Raw genomic sequence first — 13,535 nt, forward strand, 5'->3', positions numbered from 1 at the left:
GACCAGGAGGCAGTCGTAAGAACAGAGCAAGGAAACACTGCGTGGTTCAAAATTGGGAAGGGCGTATGTCAGCAATGTGTCCTGTCTCCATACCTTTTCAACTTCTATGCAGAACAGATTATCTGGGAGGCTGGGCTCTCTGAGGAATAATGTGGGGTCAAGATTGGTGGAAGATCTATCAACAATCTGTGTTATGCAGGTGACAACCCTGCTTGAATTGAAGATATACTATTTTATAATTCTTACATCATAGATCAAAAGTCAAAGTCATAGATAGCTGTGGAGTCAGAGCCAACTCATACCTGACCAGTTATTAAATACCCTGGAGGACATTGTCCATTTTCCTTCCACAGAGCCACTAGTGGATTTGAACCACCTGTGAGGCTAGTCCTTAAGGAATTAGCAACACAACTCCTTAATGAAATTACTCAGCCACCAAAAGTCTTTCTATGAGTGATAGTATATTATTTGAAAGTAGTCTTATAAATGAAAAATAAAACTTGGAAACTTTACATTAATCATGAAAAATAAAATAACAAATTGTAGCTAATAAACCAATAGGAAATATTGAGCTAATCTAAGAAAGGCAAGGGAAAATTAACAAAGAATAGATGAGTGAAATAAGTAAACTAAAATAAGAAAGTGCATTCACCCCAAGCATATAAATGCATACTTCAAATATATAGAGATAAAATATATATAATTCAAACTCAGAGGTTGTCAGATTGAAAAAAAAAAGTAGATATATTCTATTCACAAAGAAGCTTATAAAATAATAGGTAATGTGAAAGTAAAGAAGAAAATACACGAACCCTAATCGTAATAGAGAAGGACCAGAGAGGTAGATTGACACAGTGGCTACAACAATATGTTCAAACAGAGCAACAGTTGTGAAGATGGCACAGGAATAGTGTCACATGCCTTTGCACATAAAGCACTAAGAATCAATAGTGACTCAAAACAGCAATCACAAAAAGACGCAATGATTCTAGTAATATCAGATCATATGAACTTCAAGTTAAAGACTATTACCCAAGAAAAGTGATTCAACTGAATGTGGAAACTATAGAACAATATCATTAATATCACATGAAAGCACAATGTTGGTGAAAATCATTTAAAAAATGGCTAGAATACTATATCGATAGGGAACTGCCCGAAGTTCAAGCAGGATTTTGAAGAAGATGTCGCACCAGGGATATCATTACTTATGTCAAATGGATTCTGGCTCAAAGTAAAGAATACCAGAAGAATGTCTATTTGTGCTCTATTGGCTATTCAAAGGTATTTGATTGTGCAGATCATGCCAAGTTGTGGTTCACATTGAGAAGAATGGGAATCCAAGAGCACTAATTTGTGTTCATGCGAACCTATACCTGGAACAGGAGGCTGCTGTACAAACAGAACGGAGAACACTGCATGGTTTAAAATTGGGAAAGCAGTTTGTCAGTGTTGTATCTTCTCTTCATAACTATTCAATCTGCATGCAGAGCAAATTAACCGAGAAACGGAACTCTGTGAAAAGGAATGTGGCATCAGGATTGGAGACTCATCAATAACCTGTATTCTGCAGATGACACAACCTTGCTTGCTGGAAGTGAGAAGGACTTAAAGCACTTGTTGCAGAAGATCAGGGAATGAAGCCTTCAGTATGAAATACATCTCAATGGCAAGAAAACAAAAATTCTTACCGTTGGAACAATAGGTAGTGTCATGATGGATGGAGAGGAGATTGAAATTGTCAACAGCTTCATCTTGTTGCAGAACAGATCATTCAAGAGGCTGGACTTTATGAGGAGGAATGTGGCATCAGAATTGGAAGACGACTCATCAACAACCTCTGTTATGCAGATGACACAACCTTGTTACCTAAAACTGAGGTGAACTGGATGTGTTTGCTGCAGAATGTCAAGGACTGTAGTCTTTACTATGGATTGAAGTTCAACATCAACAAGACAAAGATTTTCACCACTGGCTCAATTGGCAGCACCATGGTAGATGGAGAAGAAATTGGGGTTGGAACAATTTCAGCTTGCTCAATTTCACAATCAGCACTCTTGGCATCAGCAGTAAGGAAATAAACAAATAAATTGAATTAGGAATATCTGCTGTGAGAGACCTCTACAGAGTACTGAAGAGCAATGATATCAGTATAGAGACTAAGATGCACCTGACCCAGGCCATGATCTTTGCAGTGCCTTGCTATGCATCAGAGAGCTAGACAATGACTAAGGATAATAGAGGAAGAATTGATGCCTTTGAGCTGTGGTGCTGGAGAAGAATATTGAACATACTTTAGACTGCCAAGAGAACTAACAAATTTGTCTTGGAGAGAGTGAAACCAAATTTCTCCTCGGAGGCAAGGATTTTGAAGCTCTGTCTCACATACTTTGGACATGTAGCCAGGAGGTACCAGTTCTTGGAGAAGGTTATCATGCTTGAAAGGGTAGAGGGACAGTGCAGGCAAGGAAGACCCCTGATGAGATTTATTGACACAATAACTCGGTTAATGAGGTTAGGTGTGTCAGAGACAGTGAGATTAGCTCAGGATAGAGCAGGTTTCATAGTTATTGTGCAAAGGGTCACTATAAATCATAGTCAACTCAACAGCACTTAACAACAGCAACCTATGGTCAATTGATCTGTGATAAGGAGTTGAAATTAGTTAAGTAGAGCAATAACACCCTCTTTAACAAATGTTGTTGTTATGTGCTGTCGAGTTGCTTGCAACTCATAGCGACCCTATGTACAACAGCCCTAAACTCTGCTCTGTCCTGTACCAATCGCACTGTCTTCAATACACCCATCCCAAGTACTCCCTTCACTGAATCAATCCACCTTATAGAGGGTCTTCCCCTCTTGTGACATCCCTCCACCCTAAGCATGATGTCTCTCTCCAAGGACCGATCCCTTCTTACAATATACCCAAAGTATGTCAATGAAGCCTCAGAATCCTTGCCTCCAAGGAGCCACCCGGTTTAACCCTTTCTAGGATGAATCTGTTTGTTTTCCTAGCAGTCCATGGTACCCTCAATACTCTTCTCCAGCACCACAGCTCAAAGGCATCAATTCTTCTTCTATCCTCTCTAGTCATTGTCCAATTCTCTGATGCATAACAAGTGATTGCCAGTATCAGATGCACCTGAGTCTCCAGAGAGACAACATTGCTTTACCAAAGAGTACTAGCTAAATTGGAAAATCATCTCTAGAAAACTGAAGCAAGATCCACACCTCATACATAAAGAAAAACTAACTCAAGGTGGATCAGGGACCTAGGATTAAAGCCAAAGACTGTAAAGTTCATCAGAGAAAAATTAAAAACAACTCTTGAAGTCCTAATCTATGGCATGAATAGACTTCCAAGTATAAAGAAAAACCTACAGCCAGGAGAGAATAAATAGTTGAGTGGGACCTTCTATATTCAAATCCCTATGCACATAAAAATTCTTCTCCATAGGATAAAAAGGAAGAACACAGAATGGGAAAACATACTTGACAGTGTTGTATCTGATTGATAAAGACACATATCTAAATTTTATAGAATACTCCAGCACTTCAATAAGAAAAAGGAAAACAACCTAATCACAAAATGGTCCCAAGATATTAATGGACACCAAAGATGAAATTCAGAGGGATGACAAACACATGAAGAAATGTTCAAATTCCCTAGTTATCAGATGCAAATCAAAACAACCATGAGATCTTTCTTACTCCAGCAACAATAGCAAAATTCAACAGGGCAGGAAAAATAAATGCTGGCAATAGTGTGGGGAGACTGGAACTCTCATTCACTGCTATGTAAAATGGTACCACCACCATGGAGGGCAGTATGAAGCTTTCTCAAAAAGTTAGAAATAAAAATAGTATTTGATCAAGCTGTCAAATAGCTCTGATGGCCTAATGGTAGTTCATGGGGTATTCAACACCTTTCTCCAATATCACAACTTTTAAAAAAAAGTACATTTTTATTCCATCATCTTTGTTCATTGTCCATCTTCTGGATGCATCACAAGTAATTGAAAAGTCCTTGCATGGATCTGATGCACCTAAGTTGGTAAACTGACATCCTTGCACCCTAGTAGTTGTAGGGATTCTCTTTGCTGTTGTAGATGAACATTTTTCTATAAAGTGCCTCTCTAGTAGTTGGATGTATTTATCAGTATATTTGTATTGTCATCAGAAACAAGCTTCTCAACACATGGGCTTTCTCACTGGTCACATTCTCACTGTCAAATCTCTACATAATTTGTTGACATCTGAAGGATAAAGAAACTCGAGTTGAAATGACCTCTTTGTCTAGCAGCCATCCTTAAATATTTTCCTAATGTTTCTAAATGAGAATACATTATTCAGGCTTTTCAGAATTTTCTTTACTGATTAGCCATGGCTGCATTTCCTCCCTGGGGAAGGAGAATTAGAACCTTGTCATTGAGAGGAAGTCCAATCCTTCCATTATTCAGAACATGATATAAGTTCTGAGTTTAGGAAGGCAAAGTTTCCTAATTCAAGTACCTAAATTAGAAGACATTAGTAAGGCTTTGTAAAAGTTTTTACTGTTGAGTAGTGCTTCATGCTATAGATAATACTAAATTATTTTATCTTCGCAACATCTGATGGACATTTTAATTGTTCCTATTTTGAAGCTATTATAAAGAATAACCACAAATTAGACAACTATTATGTTAAATATATATACTTTTGTATACATATGTAACCATAACAGTTTAATCCTTATTGCATTTCCTTTTTGAAAAGGGGAGCTATGCTGTTTCTGTTACTTTTTTCCTTGAGAAAGTTTAAAGGTAATTCAAACTATCAATTTCCCAGATGTGCAATTTATATTCCAAAGAAGTTCTATTTAATTCTTTCTGATACTATCAAATTTCTCTAGACACATCTTATTTCTCCAACTATATTCTGAGATCACAAAGAGCAGAGAATACTGCTTTTGTATCATTTTGTAAAGCCTTCCAAATGCGTTTCAAAGCAGGTAAAGCCTAGACAAAATCCCTCTCAAGCAAATATATGTATGTTGAATCAAACATTATACACAGGCAAGAGAGAACATAATTCTTATACATTTCACTGATGTGTTTTTAAAAATCTACAGATTTTTTTAATATACAATTCAATGATTTTTAATAAATGTGTTAAGTTGGGCCACCTTTCTGTAATCCAGTTAAAATATTTTATCACCCTGAAAACATCCCCCATCAAAAAGAGAACTCATTCCAAAGAAACACAAAAAGCTACTGTTAATATTTTGTTTATAGACCCATTTTTTAACATGTTGTACAACTGAAATAATTCAGTGTATGGTTTTCTGGGTCTGCTTTCTTTCACATATCATCTGATGTAGCGTATATAAGCATTTAATTCCTTTGTACTTGAGTAATATTCCATTCTCCACATATACTAATTTTTCTTATTGACTCAACATCCAAAGGACATTTAAATTATTCCTATTTTTTAGTTATTATAAAAAACAACCACAAAGTAGACAGTCATTATACTATATACATTGGTAAATTTCTAGCATTTACAGTATTTGTGAATATCACTTATGAATGTGGTTTAGCAGATTCCTAATAACATGAACTCCTGAGCCAGATAGTTGTGTGTTTTAATTTTGACTATGCCTCTTACCAGATAATCAACCTTGACTAAGTTACTTAAATTCCTTAACATTTTAGTTTTCTTGTATTAGAATAATGTATGTAAGGCAAAAGGTCATTTGGTACATAACACATATTATATGAGCACATTTCTATTGTGAGGGGATTCAAGAGATTTCAAAAAGTCTTGACAAAAATCCATAATTGGATTCCTATTCTGAGTGCTTTCTGCAGCATAGACTATCATTCTACCTAAAAGTCCATCTAAACTTGAATAGTAGCACCCACAAGGAGGCAGTCTACTTCTTAACAGCTGTCAACTGTTTTTGCTTTCTAAGGGATTTCCACAGTATTTATGCAATTTGTCTCAAAAAGGCAGTGCTTGATTCCTCCTTGTGAATCACAGGAAACTGAAAGTAGGACAGAATTGGTTGGTGTACGTGTTTCTAACACATTTGCAGGAGCTTATGTCTGATTGGTCGAACAACTAGACTCACAGTGCTATTTTCTAAAGCAGACTGCTTCTACATTTCTCAGCTGCAAAACATTCCTGGGTGGGAAAAATGGAGGAGAATCTCTTAGCAATCTCTCTACTGAATTTGTGGCTTCATCTTGGGGGTAAATTTTAGAGTTATTGAATACATTCTTAGTAGCCTGGAGAGAGAAGAGAAAATAAGGAAATAAGATGCAGCCAGGCACCTCTAATTCATCCAGACTTTATTTGGAAATGTATAAAGAAAATGTAATCCTAGTAGAGTGACTGATTTTCATGTCTGACCTTGTCTTTCCAAACAGGAGTGAGCAGCAAAGTCAATGTGGAACAGAATCCTCAGTCGCTGCTGATACTGGAGGAAGACAGCACCAATTTCACCTGCAGCTTCCCTTCCAATTCTTTTTATGCCTTACACTGGTACCTCTGGGAACCAAGCAAAAGCCCCAAAGTCCTGTTTGTATTACTTTCAAATAGTGATGAAAGAAAAGGACGTTTAAGAGTTATCTTTGATAGTAAGAAAGGTTACAGCTACTTGCACATCACTGGATCTCGGCCTGAAGACTCAGCCACGTACCTTTGTGCCTTTGACACAGTGCTCCTCAGGCACCTGCAGCTCATACTCAAACCTGTGGCTGGTGCTTCTCTGGTGCCCTGCTTCACTGAACAGCTCTGTGTGGGATGTTATCAACCTGCAGATAAAGAGTTGATAAAGGCAAATTTAATGCATGCATGTATTTATACTATATATTGTTGTTGTGTACTGTAAAGTCAGAACCAAGCCATAGCTGACCCTCTAACAGGTTTTCAGAGGCAGTTAAAAAGATCATGCCCTGAACCAGGTACACCTTAGTTCTCAATTATATCATTACTCTACAATAATTTGGAGAGGTTCCTGACTGCAGATTTCCCCAATTCATCTCCCAATCTCCTAACTGCTGGTACTAAGGGTGTTGGCTATGGATCCAAGTGGGATTATATCACTGACAAATTTTTTTTCTCCATGTATCATGTTGCTTCCTATTGGTCCAGTAGTAAGAATTTTTGTTTTCTTGACATTGAGATGCAATCCCTATTAAAGGTTGTCTTCTTTGATTTTCTGCAATAAGGGCCTCAAATCCTCCTCATTTTCAGCAAGCAAGGTTGTGTCATCTGCGTAATGCCTATATAAGTAACTGCAAGTTTAACCATTTGGGCCATCTTGAAACTGTGTGACTAGTGGAATTCTAAATTGATGTCAAGATCACTCCTATGCAGAGAGTCTCCACAAGTTGGCACTGATTTGATGTTTTATAATAAGTCAGGTGGTAATGTAGGGAGCCCTGGTAACCTAGTGGAGAAGAGTTGTGCTGCCAACACAAAGGCAATGAAGACTCAGCTTGTGCCAGCTGCACTGAGGGAGAAAGAGAAACACTCTACTCACTGTGATTTACAGCACCTGAAAACCTCCTGGAAGTTCAACTATGAGCTTAGATGTCAAACAACAACAACACAACTAGTGACAACATGGAGGGGAAACGGATAGGGTTGGGAAAACAGGTGATATATCAATTTTCTACAACTGCCATAAAAATTACTGCAAAGTAATTTTATATTTTATGAATTCAAATACTGCCACAAAGTATTCAAAGCATGACCTTGAATAATCAGTTGGGGTTTTTTACCTCACAGTTCTGGAAGTTAGAATTCCAAATAAAATACCAGCTACCTCTATTCATTCTGAAAATCGTCAAGGAGAAACTGTCTCATACCTTTTTCTAAGCTTCTGATGGCTCCATAAATCTTTGGCAGTCTTTGAGTAACAGTTTTTTGATGCTGTTGTTGTTTTTTTATTTTTGTTTTTAATTCTATACTGCTTTACTTACAAAGTTCATATACTTCCCCCTACTCCCCATCAGGTCCTTTCCTTTCCTTGTTGTTGTAGGCTCTCTTCCTCTATCTCTGTGTCTATACTCCTCTTTGATAAAAGCACTCAAAGGATTAAGATCTGATTTACTTCAACTTGAGCTCATAGTAGACTTAGAGATGACTTACACCAAGAAGGATCTGTTCCCAATAAAGTCATTGTCACATTTACCAGGAATTAAGATTTCAAGATAACTCTTTGGAGGACAATTAAAAAACCAGTACAATCATTCTAGTCATAGATTTGTTGTTGTTGTTGTTGTTGTTACTGGGTACCATTGTATCAAGTACAACCCATAGAGACTCTATGAACAGATGACAGATCTGAATCCTGTTCTAGCCTCTTCCATCCTCATACTTCCTGACACACTAGCCCCATTGTGGCAGTCACTGTGTCAATACACTGGTTGAGGGTCTTCCTTTCCTTCATCAGCTCTCTGCCTTTCCAAGCATGATGTTCATTTCCAAGGAAATGACCAATATCTCTCACAAATATAGATGCAAAAATACTTAACAAAATGAATTATATTAAAAAATAATTCATCATAACCAAGTGGGATTCATAACAGGTATGCAAGGATGGTACAACATAAGAAAAACAATCAAAGTAATTCACTATATTAACAAAGCAAATAACAAGAATCATATGATCTTAGCAATTGATGCAAAAAGGCATTTGACAAAAATCCAATACCCCTTCTTGATAAAGACACTTAGCAAAATTGAAATGGAAGGGAATTTCCTCAACATAGTGAGAATTATATGTGCAAAACCAATATCATTCTCAATGGAGAAAGACTAAAAGCATTTTCCTTCCAAACAAGGACCAGACCAGGATACTGACTGTCACCACTTCTATTCAATATAGTATTGGAAGTGTTTTCTAGGGCAATACAACAAGAGAAAGAAATAAAAGAATTCCATATTAGCAAAGAGATAATGAAACTGTCACTATATGCAGATAATACTATACACAGAAAACCCAAAGAACTCAACAACAAAACCTATTAGAGCTAGTAGATCAATTTAATAGAATGGCAGGATATAAATAAGATCAATATCCAAAAATCAGTGAGAATTCTCTACAGTAACAAAGAGAACTCAGAAAAGGAAACCAAGAAAGCAATACTATTTACAATGGCCAACCACAAATTGAGACACTTGGGAGTGAACCTAACTAGAGACACAAAATGTCTATACAAAGAAAACTACAAAACATTTCTGAAAGACCCAATAAAAGATCTAAAGAAGTGGAAAGTTTTCCCTGTGCATGGATAGAAAATATTGTTTATTTTCAATATTGTGAAAATTATAATCCTACCAAAAGCCATATACATGTTCAATGCAATCCCAATACAGATACTAAATTAATTTTTTAAGGATATTGAAAGGGAAATTGCCAAGTTTATTTGGAAAGGAAAGAGACTCCAAATAAGACAAGTACTGGGATCCACAATCAATATTCATAAAAACAGTGGTCAGGATATCAAATGACAATTCATATGACAGACCTAATATAATTGTGCATGTTATTGTTAATCTCAATTATTTCCTACAATGCAAAAAAAAAAAAAAGAGAAATTTCAGTTTAATGGCCTCTGAAAACTTTTCCTTCCCTTACAATCCCTCCTTCTAACATTTTTTGGAGGAGAGATTATAAACTAATATTTATAGAAAAGCATTTTCAGAAATGTACTGTATATGTACTAAAGAGGGCAGTATTTCCTTCCCTAAAAACAACTAACATTCACATACAGACACACACACACACCCCCATACCAAAAGAAAAGTTAAAAAAAAACACCAAAAACCCAACCCAAACATTTTAATGTATGAAAGAGGAGGGCTTGTGGAAAGAAATGAAAGTAATATAAGTAAATGCAAGAGGCTAGATATACTCTTGCCTGAGGACGAAGAGAAAAGAATCTTAATCTAAAGAGGAAGAATGCACAAACTCCTGAGAACATTATTGATGATTCTGTGTCTTCACTTGGCCTGTGAGTTGTGGATGGAAAATTTTAAAATAGTTGCAAAACTCTAAGATACACTGCAAGGCTAGGAGATGAGATGATTAGAGGTGTCTTGTTTGTTGTGTTCTATTTCTTTTGGCTCAAGTGGAGTTTCTTCAGGGACTTGAAAAATAAAATTTAAAATCTGTTATTTTCTTTCCCATCAGGGGTGAATAGTCAATCGAAGGAGAAAGATGACCAGCAGGTTAAGCAAAATCCTTCATCTTTGAAGATTCAGGAAGGAGAAGTTTCCATTTTGAACTGTGATTACAATAATAATCTGTTTGATTATTTCTTTTGGTACAAAAAGCACCCTACTAAAGGTCCTGCATTAATAATATCTATAAATTCAATTAGAAATACAAATGAAGACGGAAGATTCACAGTCTTCTTCAATAAAAGCAACAAACACCTTTCTCTGCACATCGCATCTTCTCAGCCTGGAGACTCGGCCACCTACTTCTGTGCAGCAAGTACACAGTGCTCTGCAGGCACCTGCAGCCTGTACCCAAACCTGCAGCTGGAGTCCAAGCCAACCCCTCCTGTGGAGTCTCTGGAGGAGGCCCACAGACTTGCTTCCATTACACACATCAATAGTTGAGGGTATGCTTTAGAGTAGATAAGGCAAGTTGAGCTTAAAGAAAGGCTAATACATGACCAGTTCTACAAAGAAATTCAGAAAGTTTCGTGAGGTTTACAATGTCAAAAAGAATAACCCAAGGAGTCTCTTTTGTACGTACATCAAGAAGTTGGTAATTTAGCTGAAGGGGGTGGGGGTGGGGGAACCAACCAAAACCCAAACAACTCCAAAAATAAAACAAACAAAACCCAAAGAAAAAATACAAAAAAGAGAAAAAAATTTCTAAAAAAAAGCTATTCCCAAGAACCTTGATGGCTTTATCTAACCTTCAGTTTCTGCTAAACCATCATTGAAAGGAAAAGTTGAAGGATAAAAATAGAAGGTTGTGGGAGGCAAGGAAAATGATGAAGAAAGAAAATATCAATAATAAAAGTAAAAATTACTAAATTATACTGAACTTTTATAATACCACCCATTTCACATATATTACCTTACACAACTACATAATCCATATCTGGGAGGTGAAATCAGGTTATGACAAGTTAGCTAATTTGCTCTGGGTCACTAACTCAGTAAGTGTAGAAAATAGTGTTCAGGTAACGGAGGATCTTCAACCGGGGAAGAATGGACAATATGGATATTGAAATTAGCAACTTGGAATAGGATATGTAGAACTGTTCAATTGGGGAATAGGAAGGACAGAAAGAAGGGAGAAATAAGGGGGAAGTGGGGGGAAAGGGCAGTAGATATTAGAGGATGGATGGGTGAAGTGAAGGAATAGACAAAGTAGAGTGAGGATTTGATGAAACATGATGATGAAAGGTATTGATCAATTGTAATTAATATCATAAAACATACATGAATGATCATATGAAAGTAAACAAAAAATAAAAGGGCAAGGAAAAAAATAGAGTTTGTGTTCATACTGTCTTATTATAGTACCCAAATTTTTAAATATTTTTTCTTTTTAACTGTCTTATTCATGTACATTGCATTTCATACAGTCATTCATATACACTGCATTTTATACAATTATTTACCATTGATCAATGCCTTTTATTATCCCGTCTCATCCAGTCCCCACTGCATCTTAACTATTCCTTCACACTCCCCATCTATCCACTAATTTCTGCTGCCCTAGTGATTTCTCCCCTTCTTGTTTTCCACCCCCTTCTCCCCTTCACCCTCCACTTATGAAAAGCTATAAATATCTTGTTCCTATTTGCGAATTGCACTAGTCATATTATGCTTGCATCATTTCTTCTCAGGTTGACCCTTTATTGTCTTGATCTTTACAGTATTCATTGTATTTCTCCTTTACCCATCCTCCAACTCACCATTAGCTTCCTATTTTCACAGCAGCAAGGATCATTTTTAACCATGATTCTTCTTCTAAAAACAACAAAAGCTGACCAGTTAGAATGACAGAAGATTAATGCTTTTGAATCTTGGTGTTGGAGAAGAGTTCTGAATATCTCACAGATTGCTAAAAGAGAAAACAAGTCTGTCTGGGAAGAAGTCACAGAAGGGTGCTCATAGAGGCAAGGATGGTGACATCTCATCTCATATTTCTTGGACACGTTGCCAAGAGGGGTCAGTCCTTGGAAAAAGACATTAGCTGGGGAAGGTGGAGGATCAGAGAGAGAGAGGAAGACCTTCAATAAGGTAAATTGGCACAGAGACTGTAATTATCTTGAGCATATCAGAAAATTTGAGGATGGTGCAAGACAAGGTAAAGTTTGGTTCTATCTGTGTTTCATTGATTATGCAAAGGCGTTTGACTGCATGGATCATAACAAACTGTGGCTGACTATGAGAAGAATGGGAATCCCAGAACATTTAATCATGTTAATGCGAAACCTATACTTGGACCAAGAGGCAGTCGTCAGAACAGAGCAGAGTAACACCACATGCTTTAAAATTGGGAAGGGTGTATGCCAGGGTTGTGTCCTATCTCCATACCTTTTCAACCTATATGCAGAACAGATTATCCGAGAGGCTGGGCTCTATGAGGAGAAGTGTGGCGTCAGGGTTAGTGGCAGATGACACAACCCTGCCTGCTGAATCTGAGGAGGACCTCATGCACTTGCTGCAGAGGGTCAAGGACTGCAGCCTTCAGTGTGGACTGAGGCTCAATGTCAAGAAGACAAAGATTCTCACCACTGGACCAATTGGTAGCATCAGGATGGATGGCGAAGAGATTGAGATTGTTCACAGCTTGAGTTTGCTCAGCTCCACGGTCAACACTCTTTGTACCAGCAGCCAGGAAATAAAAAAAAGTTTTGCGATGGGACCTCTCTAAAGTACTCAAAAGCAACGGTGTCTCTCTGGAGACTAAGGTGCACCTGATACAGGCCATGGTCTTTGCAATCACTTTCTATGCATCAGAGAGTTGGACAATGACTAGGGAGGATAGAAGGAGAACTGATGCCTTTGAGCTGTGGTGCTGGAGAAGAGTATTGAATGTACACTGAACTTCCAAGAAAACAAACAGATTCACCCTGGAGAGGGTTAAACAAGGCTACTCCTTGGAGGCAAGTATTCTGGGGCTTTGTCTGACATACTTTGGACATGCTGTAAGGAGGGACAGGTCCTTGGAGAGGGACATCATGCTTGGGAGGGTGGAGGGACAGCGCAGGAGGGGAAGACCCTCTATGAGGTTGATTGATTCAGTGACTGGGGTAATCGGGATGGGTGTGTCAGAGGCAATGCGATTGGCACAGGATTGAGCAGGGTTTAGGGCTGTTGTACATAGGGTCGCTACGAGTCGCAAACAACTGGACTGCACATAACAACATCTCTTATCATGTATTGCCTAATCGAGTTACCAAGGAAAAAGATGTATGCAAGTTGAAAGTTAAGAGTGTGCCAGATTTTCCTCTTATTAGTGGATAGGACATGTGGTCTTTGCACATGAGAAACCCTAATCTATTTTC

The 13,535-nt window shown here is 37.5% G+C and overlaps 1 pseudogene; it reads left to right on the forward strand.

Moving 5' to 3' along the window:
- The first annotated feature begins 6,178 nt into the window (after positions 1-6,178).
- Positions 6,179-10,620, forward strand: LOC102851639 (annotated as a pseudogene).
- Positions 10,621-13,535: the final 2,915 nt, after the last annotated feature.

Source organism: Elephantulus edwardii, unplaced genomic scaffold (genome assembly GCF_000299155.1).
Source record: "Elephantulus edwardii isolate Elephantulus edwardi_28Jun2011 unplaced genomic scaffold, EleEdw1.0 scaffold00026, whole genome shotgun sequence".
In the NCBI taxonomy this organism is placed as follows: domain Eukaryota; kingdom Metazoa; phylum Chordata; class Mammalia; order Macroscelidea; family Macroscelididae; genus Elephantulus; species Elephantulus edwardii.